This window comes from Mytilus californianus, unplaced genomic scaffold (genome assembly GCF_021869535.1).
Source record: "Mytilus californianus isolate M0D057914Y unplaced genomic scaffold, xbMytCali1.0.p SCAF_7, whole genome shotgun sequence".
NCBI classification, from domain to species: domain Eukaryota; kingdom Metazoa; phylum Mollusca; class Bivalvia; order Mytilida; family Mytilidae; genus Mytilus; species Mytilus californianus.
Window position 1 is genome coordinate 30783333 of NW_026262723.1, and position 6875 is coordinate 30790207.

The following is a 6875-nucleotide window of genomic DNA, read 5'->3' on the forward strand; positions in this document are numbered from 1 at the left end:
TAACAAGACACTTGTAGTAGTACGATTTACATACATAGTCAATATTATTTGAAGCTTTGTCCACAGGAACAACAACATACTTATCGTGAAGAGATGATAGACAGTTTTTCAACATATGAACGCGACGTTTTTTCAGAGACCAGATTGTTTTGACCAATTCTGACAAAGTGTCCAGTTCAATTTCTTCGTTTTGGCCATGCTCTGGCGTAGTCCTCAATGGAATCCAAAATTGTTTCGAAGATATGGTTTCAATTGATGTGTTGGGGTTCTCTAAACTTAGTACCATGAGATATCACCTTTCGAAGATGTTCATGTTGAATGATGTTTAGATCCCCAGTAATAACTTGGCCAGAGGGGCTGTAAATAGAAGGCGAGTGGGAACAGACACATGTCAGAGGGATTTTTAGGTATTGTTAATCAAGGTCCTGCAATGCTTGTTTATAGTTATATACTTTGCGTGCAGTCGTTTTGGCGTAACTGTAGGATACAATAGGAATAGACTAATTTTGAAAATAAATTGGAAATTTTAGATGTGATATCCTTGTGATGTAGAACGTTGCTGATGTTGATTGCATCAATTCCTTTATTTGTAAACTGAACATGAAGCAATTTTCTCTTTTCCTCATGTAAAGGTTCCGATCTTACTGGTTTGAAAAGACGGAAAAGAGCTACATAACAAATTATACTATAACAAGTATGTATATTGCAGAAAATGTATTTATGCATCCTTTGTCAAATGCATAATCTCTCAAACATTTTAGAAAATTAACAGCCAGAGAAAAAATATTGTTCTAACGTAATGTAACCTAGATGAAGATGTGAAAGAAGGTTATCACAGCTCTCAGAGGGCGATCTTTACGATACTTCGTTCCCCATTTTTTACAGTCTCTTCCTAAATATAATGCTATGCATTAAATGGATTTTTAGACGTTTAGCTACCAACATTCAATCAATCAACCGACATAATATACTAACAGTCAGTCAGTAGACTATTCCCAGATGATACATTCTCATACTTTCCATTATAAAGTACAAATATGGTCAGTCATGTCAGTGTTTGGTGATTTGGTCAAATAGTTTTGTTATAAAAACCATCCTGAATATGAAAACTAATGTCTTCAGTGATGATATTATATTTTGAAATCGAGGATTGGCTGGCACTATAAATTGATGCGGAAAATATTTTGCATTCATCCTGGTCATTGTATACCAATATTGCTGTCATTTGTATCTAACAATCCATCCTGAGTTAACAAATTTACAGCTTTATGATATTGTTATTTAATTTTCATAATAAAGTGAAAATATGGTCAGTTTTGGTTGGTGCACCCCAAAAAAAATTGTTTTACCAGCCATTCTGAAATATCTAAACTACTGATTTTTGGTGACGATTCAATCAATCAAATAAATAAAGGACATACTGGCACTCTCAGTTAATGCAGATAAAATGTGTAGTCATTGTGTTCCAATATTGCTGTCATTTGTAATATACAATCCATCCCGAGTAAACAAACATGACAACCACGACAAAGAAGAAGGTCCGATAGGGGATTAAAGACGTTCAATATATTGTGGATTATTTCTTTTAGACGATTTTTCATTCAAGTTCACATGGGGAATGGTGGTACTAGTATACAGGGTTGAATAATCGAAAGTTTTGATAGAATTAATTTCAGAAATAGATCGAGATTTAAAATTATCCAGAAGTTCTTTAGAGTTTTTAATATTCACAAATGGTAAATACCACTACGCGAGTAAACAGTTTCATAGTATTTCTGAAGACCCTCTTTCACTGCGGACAGAATTTTTGTCAATCTAATGGACAATTCTTAAGTCAAACATGCAGATGAGCCAGCAATTAACAGTTGTTTGTACGGAATTTTGTGAAGCTTAGGTATCCAAAACAAACAAGGTAAGTCCTCCGATTTGCTATTCAATGTAATGTTCATTGAAGCCATGAAGGACTTATGGTTCGCCAAAATAGTAGTATTACATAAGCTTATTACAACACATTGGAAATATATTTTTATATGATGGGATCCTGAGTAAACAAACATGACAAAGAAGAAGGTCCGATAAGGGATTACAGACGTTCAAATTCAAGCTTAAATATGAAATATCTATCAAATACGCCACAAAACGTCACTTTTCAGATGGGTTTTGTCTAAAATGAAAGTGGCCGCATTCGTGTTCAGTCTCAATCTTTATACATGTTATGTATTATCATCAAATTCAACATATATTCAAATATTAAGACTGAACAAAAGTCTCAAAAATAGCAAAAATTCTTTAAGTACCTGATGCATTTGCATTGTATTGTCAAAAAACAGCCCATATTTATGTTACATGTACAAAAGTATTCTACTTTCAAATAAATAGTTACAAGTTTTCATTTTTAGCAATTTTTTTAAATGCGATATTTTGGGGCCAATAAGGGTCTTACCGGGCCTACTTCTTTACAGATTTATGATATGGCTGTTCAATTTTCAAAATAAAGTGCAAATATTGTGAGTTTTTGTTGATGTCGTCAAATTTGTTTGTTATACAAGCAAGCCTGAGATATCAAACTACTGATTTTTTTGTGACAAGTCAAGATTTTTGATAAAAAAAAGGACATGCTGGCATTCTGAATTGATGCCAACAAAATTTTGTAGTCATTGTGTTCGAATATTGCTGTCATTTGTAGTATACAATTTATCCTGATATTTGATATGGCTATTTCATTTTCAAAATTTTGTAGTCATTGTGTTCGAATATTGCTGTCATTTGTAGTATACAATTTATCCTGATATTTGATATGGCTATTTCATTTTCAATATAGAGTGCAAATATGGTCAGTTTTGGTAAATGCGGTCAAATATTTTTGTTATACAAGCCAGCCTACAGTATCAAAACTACTGATTTTTCGGTCGAGTCAATATTTTCAATAAAAAAAAATGCTTGAAATCTTAATTGATGCCGACAAAATTTTGGGCTCATTGTGTTCCGATGTTGGTGTCATTTGTATATGGTCAAATGTTTTTGTTATACGAACCAGCTTTAGAAATCGAAACTACTAATATTTTGTAAGAGTCAATATTTTGAATAAAAAGAGGACATGTTGGCATTTTTTATAGATGCAAACAACATTTTGTAGTAATTGTGTTCCAATATTGTTTTCATTAGCATTATACAACCCATCTTGAGTAAACAAATTTTCTGATACATGTGATATTTGATATAGCTATTTAAATTTCCATTGCAAAATGCAAATATAATAGAAAAACAAAGGATATAGGGTATCCATCCATGACACAAAATACACAAAAAAGCAAAGGAGCAGCACTTTTATAGCTGTTCTTCATCTCAAAGTCACCGTGAGGCCTTCAACACGGAGCAAAAAAACTCAAACCTCACTGCAGTTTATAGACGGCCTTTTGCACCGGCTTGAGCGGTATTCTTCGAAAAATAGTTTGGATACTTTGTAAGATGTACAACCACCAAATCTGGTCCGTTCGAACAAGAACATACTGGAATGTGCCAATGAGACAACTTTACATCCAAGTCACAATTTGTAAAAGTAAACCATTATAGGTCAAAGTACGTTCTTCGACACGGAACCTTGGCTCGCACCGAACAGCAAGCTATAAAGGGCCCCAAAACTAGTGTAAAACCATTCAAACAGGAAAACCAACGGTCTAATCTATATACAAATACGTATGAACCACATCAACAAACGACAACCACTGAACATCAAGTTCCTGACTTAGGGCAGGTGCAAACAAATGCAGCGGGTTTTAATAGGTACCAACATTCACCCTTACCTGAAACAATAGTGTAACATCACAACATAGAAAGACACACCATAAAATTTCAATTGAAATGGCAATTAACTGTTTGCAAAAGTATGAATTATTCGAAATACTAAGGATTTTATTATCCCAGGCATAGATTACCTTAGCCGTATTTGGCACAACTTTTTGGAATTTTGGGTCCTTAATGCTCTTCAACTTTATACTTGTTTGGCTTTATAACTATTTTGATCTAAGCGTCACTGATGAGTCTTATGTAGACGAAACGTGCGTCTGGCGTATCAAATTATAAGCCTGGTACCTTTGATAACTATATGCAGATTTTAGAAAAACTACAGAATTGGAACAAAGATTTTGATAAAAAAAAATTCAACATATTGTGTTACCCACTTAAATCCACAACTAAATATAAACGTGAAAGATATGCTTTTAAAAATCGTACGTTTCGACTCACTGAATGAATACAGTAGTTCCCAGCTTAGCTTTTAGTGTGGTGTTACATCTATATCTAGCCTTTTATGATGTTTTGAACTATTTCAATTGTCGTCCAGCTGACCAACAGTATGCAGCAAAACTTAAAGAAGGTAAATCGTGTATTGTGTGAAGAAATGTTTTGCCTTAAACGTTTGATGGGACCCTCAGTCGAACGGCTTTGTCATAAAAAAATATCAGTCACGGATATTGTATTCCGATATCTAGTTCTAATACATAAAATGTCACCGCATTTTCGGTAAGTGGTGTAAATTAGTTGAGATTGACTCAGTTGCAGAGCGAGATTTTTTTCCCTATTACAGATCAAAGTAAGAATAAAAACAACCAATGTGTTGTAAAAGGACCTTCGTGAGTTAAGCCTTTTTCCACTGATTTTCATAGTTCGTTCTTACGATGTTGGGATCCCGCTAAAATGTTTAACCCTTTAACATTCTGTATGTATGTGTATGTCCCGAGTCAGTAGCCTGTAATTCAATGGTTGTCGTTTGTTGCTGTGTTACATATTTGTTTTTCGTTCATATTTTTGTACATAAATTAGGCCGTTAGTTTTCTCGTTTGGATTGTTTTACATTTGTCATTTTGGGGCCTTTTACAGCTGACTATGTGGTATGGGCTTTGCTCATTGTTGAAGGTCGTACGGTGACCTATGGTTGTTAATTTCTGTGTCATTTGGTCTCTTGCGAAGAGTTGTCCCATTGGCAATCACACCACATCTTCTTTTTTATATTGATATTACAAAACAAGCCTGGATCCGTAGACTATATTGTGCGAAGTGATGATTCGGCCAGGATCTGATCCTAGAGTATTACAAAACAAAAACACCGAATGTATTGCTGTTGACGTATTTCAGTCCAGGTACCCGAACTTTTTGCTATAGCAGCCTGGGATATTAGACGGATATATCAAGTGGGTGAAAATCATTCAGGTTTTTATATATTTTTTATCATTTTCCATTGATCGGTTTTCTGGGGATGCTCATTCTATACCAAACAGAGTGTGCATTATCTTTCAATACAACCTCCATACAACTCTACAATGTTTTATCAAACACCTAACGACTGTAACAACCTTCAACATGTTTCTATTAAACATTTAACGACTGTTATAAGCTTGGAAATATTGTAAAAACATTTCACTACTTATAAACCTTTAATAACTGCATCAATGTCTGAAAAGTTGACACACATAATTTTCAACCGTTTCAACTATTGCGACAAACATATACATGATATACAACTGCCACAACTTTTTGAAAGACTGTAACAAATAGTTTTTGACTGTTACAACGTCGTAAACCACTACAACAGTCGTGACATGACTCTGAATACTAGTGTTTGTTGCTCACAACCTGTACAAGTGTTGGAACAGACAAAAATTACCTGTTACAACAAAATAAGGCAACTGTCACAACCTTTTAATTTTATCAGTTCATTTTGCAGTCCTTTTTCAGTCCTCCACAGACCGAAACAGTCGTAAAATCTCCGTTTCAGAAATAGACAGGTTTTTTATTTGTACAGAAGTGAAAGGGACATCCCAAATGACGTTTCTGAACTAAGGTGTTCATATTATATTAGCTTGGTCATTTATAAATAAATTCACATGATTTCGAAAGGCTTAAATGGTTTTACTAGTTTTTTAATTGCAGGTCCCCGAACAATGGCCGATATCATACCTAGTATTCATAGTATTATCTGAAACTAAAAAAAAGATATCTTAACTTTATAATATTTACAGAAGATCAGGAGTGGTTCTGAATCGGCATACACGTTGACTTCTGAAACATTGGATTGTAGCATGCATCTGATTCTGGCTTTATTGTCAACATCAGACACTTGAATCGTTAAAGTGCTGTTTCCATAATGCGAACAAGATTCTGGTATTGATTCTGTTGAAATGTTTGCGAAATTAGATTTTGTGTCACTTGAGTGAATTTTTTGCCAAACAAATCTTCCCTGTGGTCTTCCAACATTTCCTTCGCACATGAATGTAATATTGTCGTATTCTCGGAGAGCCTCTCCAAGAGTATCATTGATCTGCATCGTTGTTGAAGACCTTTTATATTCTTTGCCACTTGGGGACGAGTTACTATCGCTGATGTTCTGCATTTCCGTTTTCGGTACGATATTTTCATTTATAAGCTGAGACATTACAGGTTTTGTGGGGTCGACTACAATAAAAAAAATATTGTATTATAAAGGACAAAAAATATACCAATCATTGTTTTGTTTTATTTAAAAGAATGTTAAATGTTACCCTAATTTGAACATCGGTAATATAACCTATTGTTGCCTTACAGTTGAAGTTACATTGAATCAAGTTAAAAGAGGTTATATCAATTTCCCATCGCTAGTCCATGCATGTAAGTCTTTAACTGTCATTTTTTTCTGAAAATCTTCGGAAAAATTTGAACAATGAATAAGTCAGTCATGTTCAGTCTTTTAGTCAATTTTTCGACATATACACTGCGGTAAACCCAGTACTGTTTAGAAAACTCGCTAGCAGTCAATTTAGTACAATTGGGATGTGTACAGGTGAATACCAACTAGTGCATGAAGTGTATCGTCTGACCATAGACTTAACGTATGTTAACTG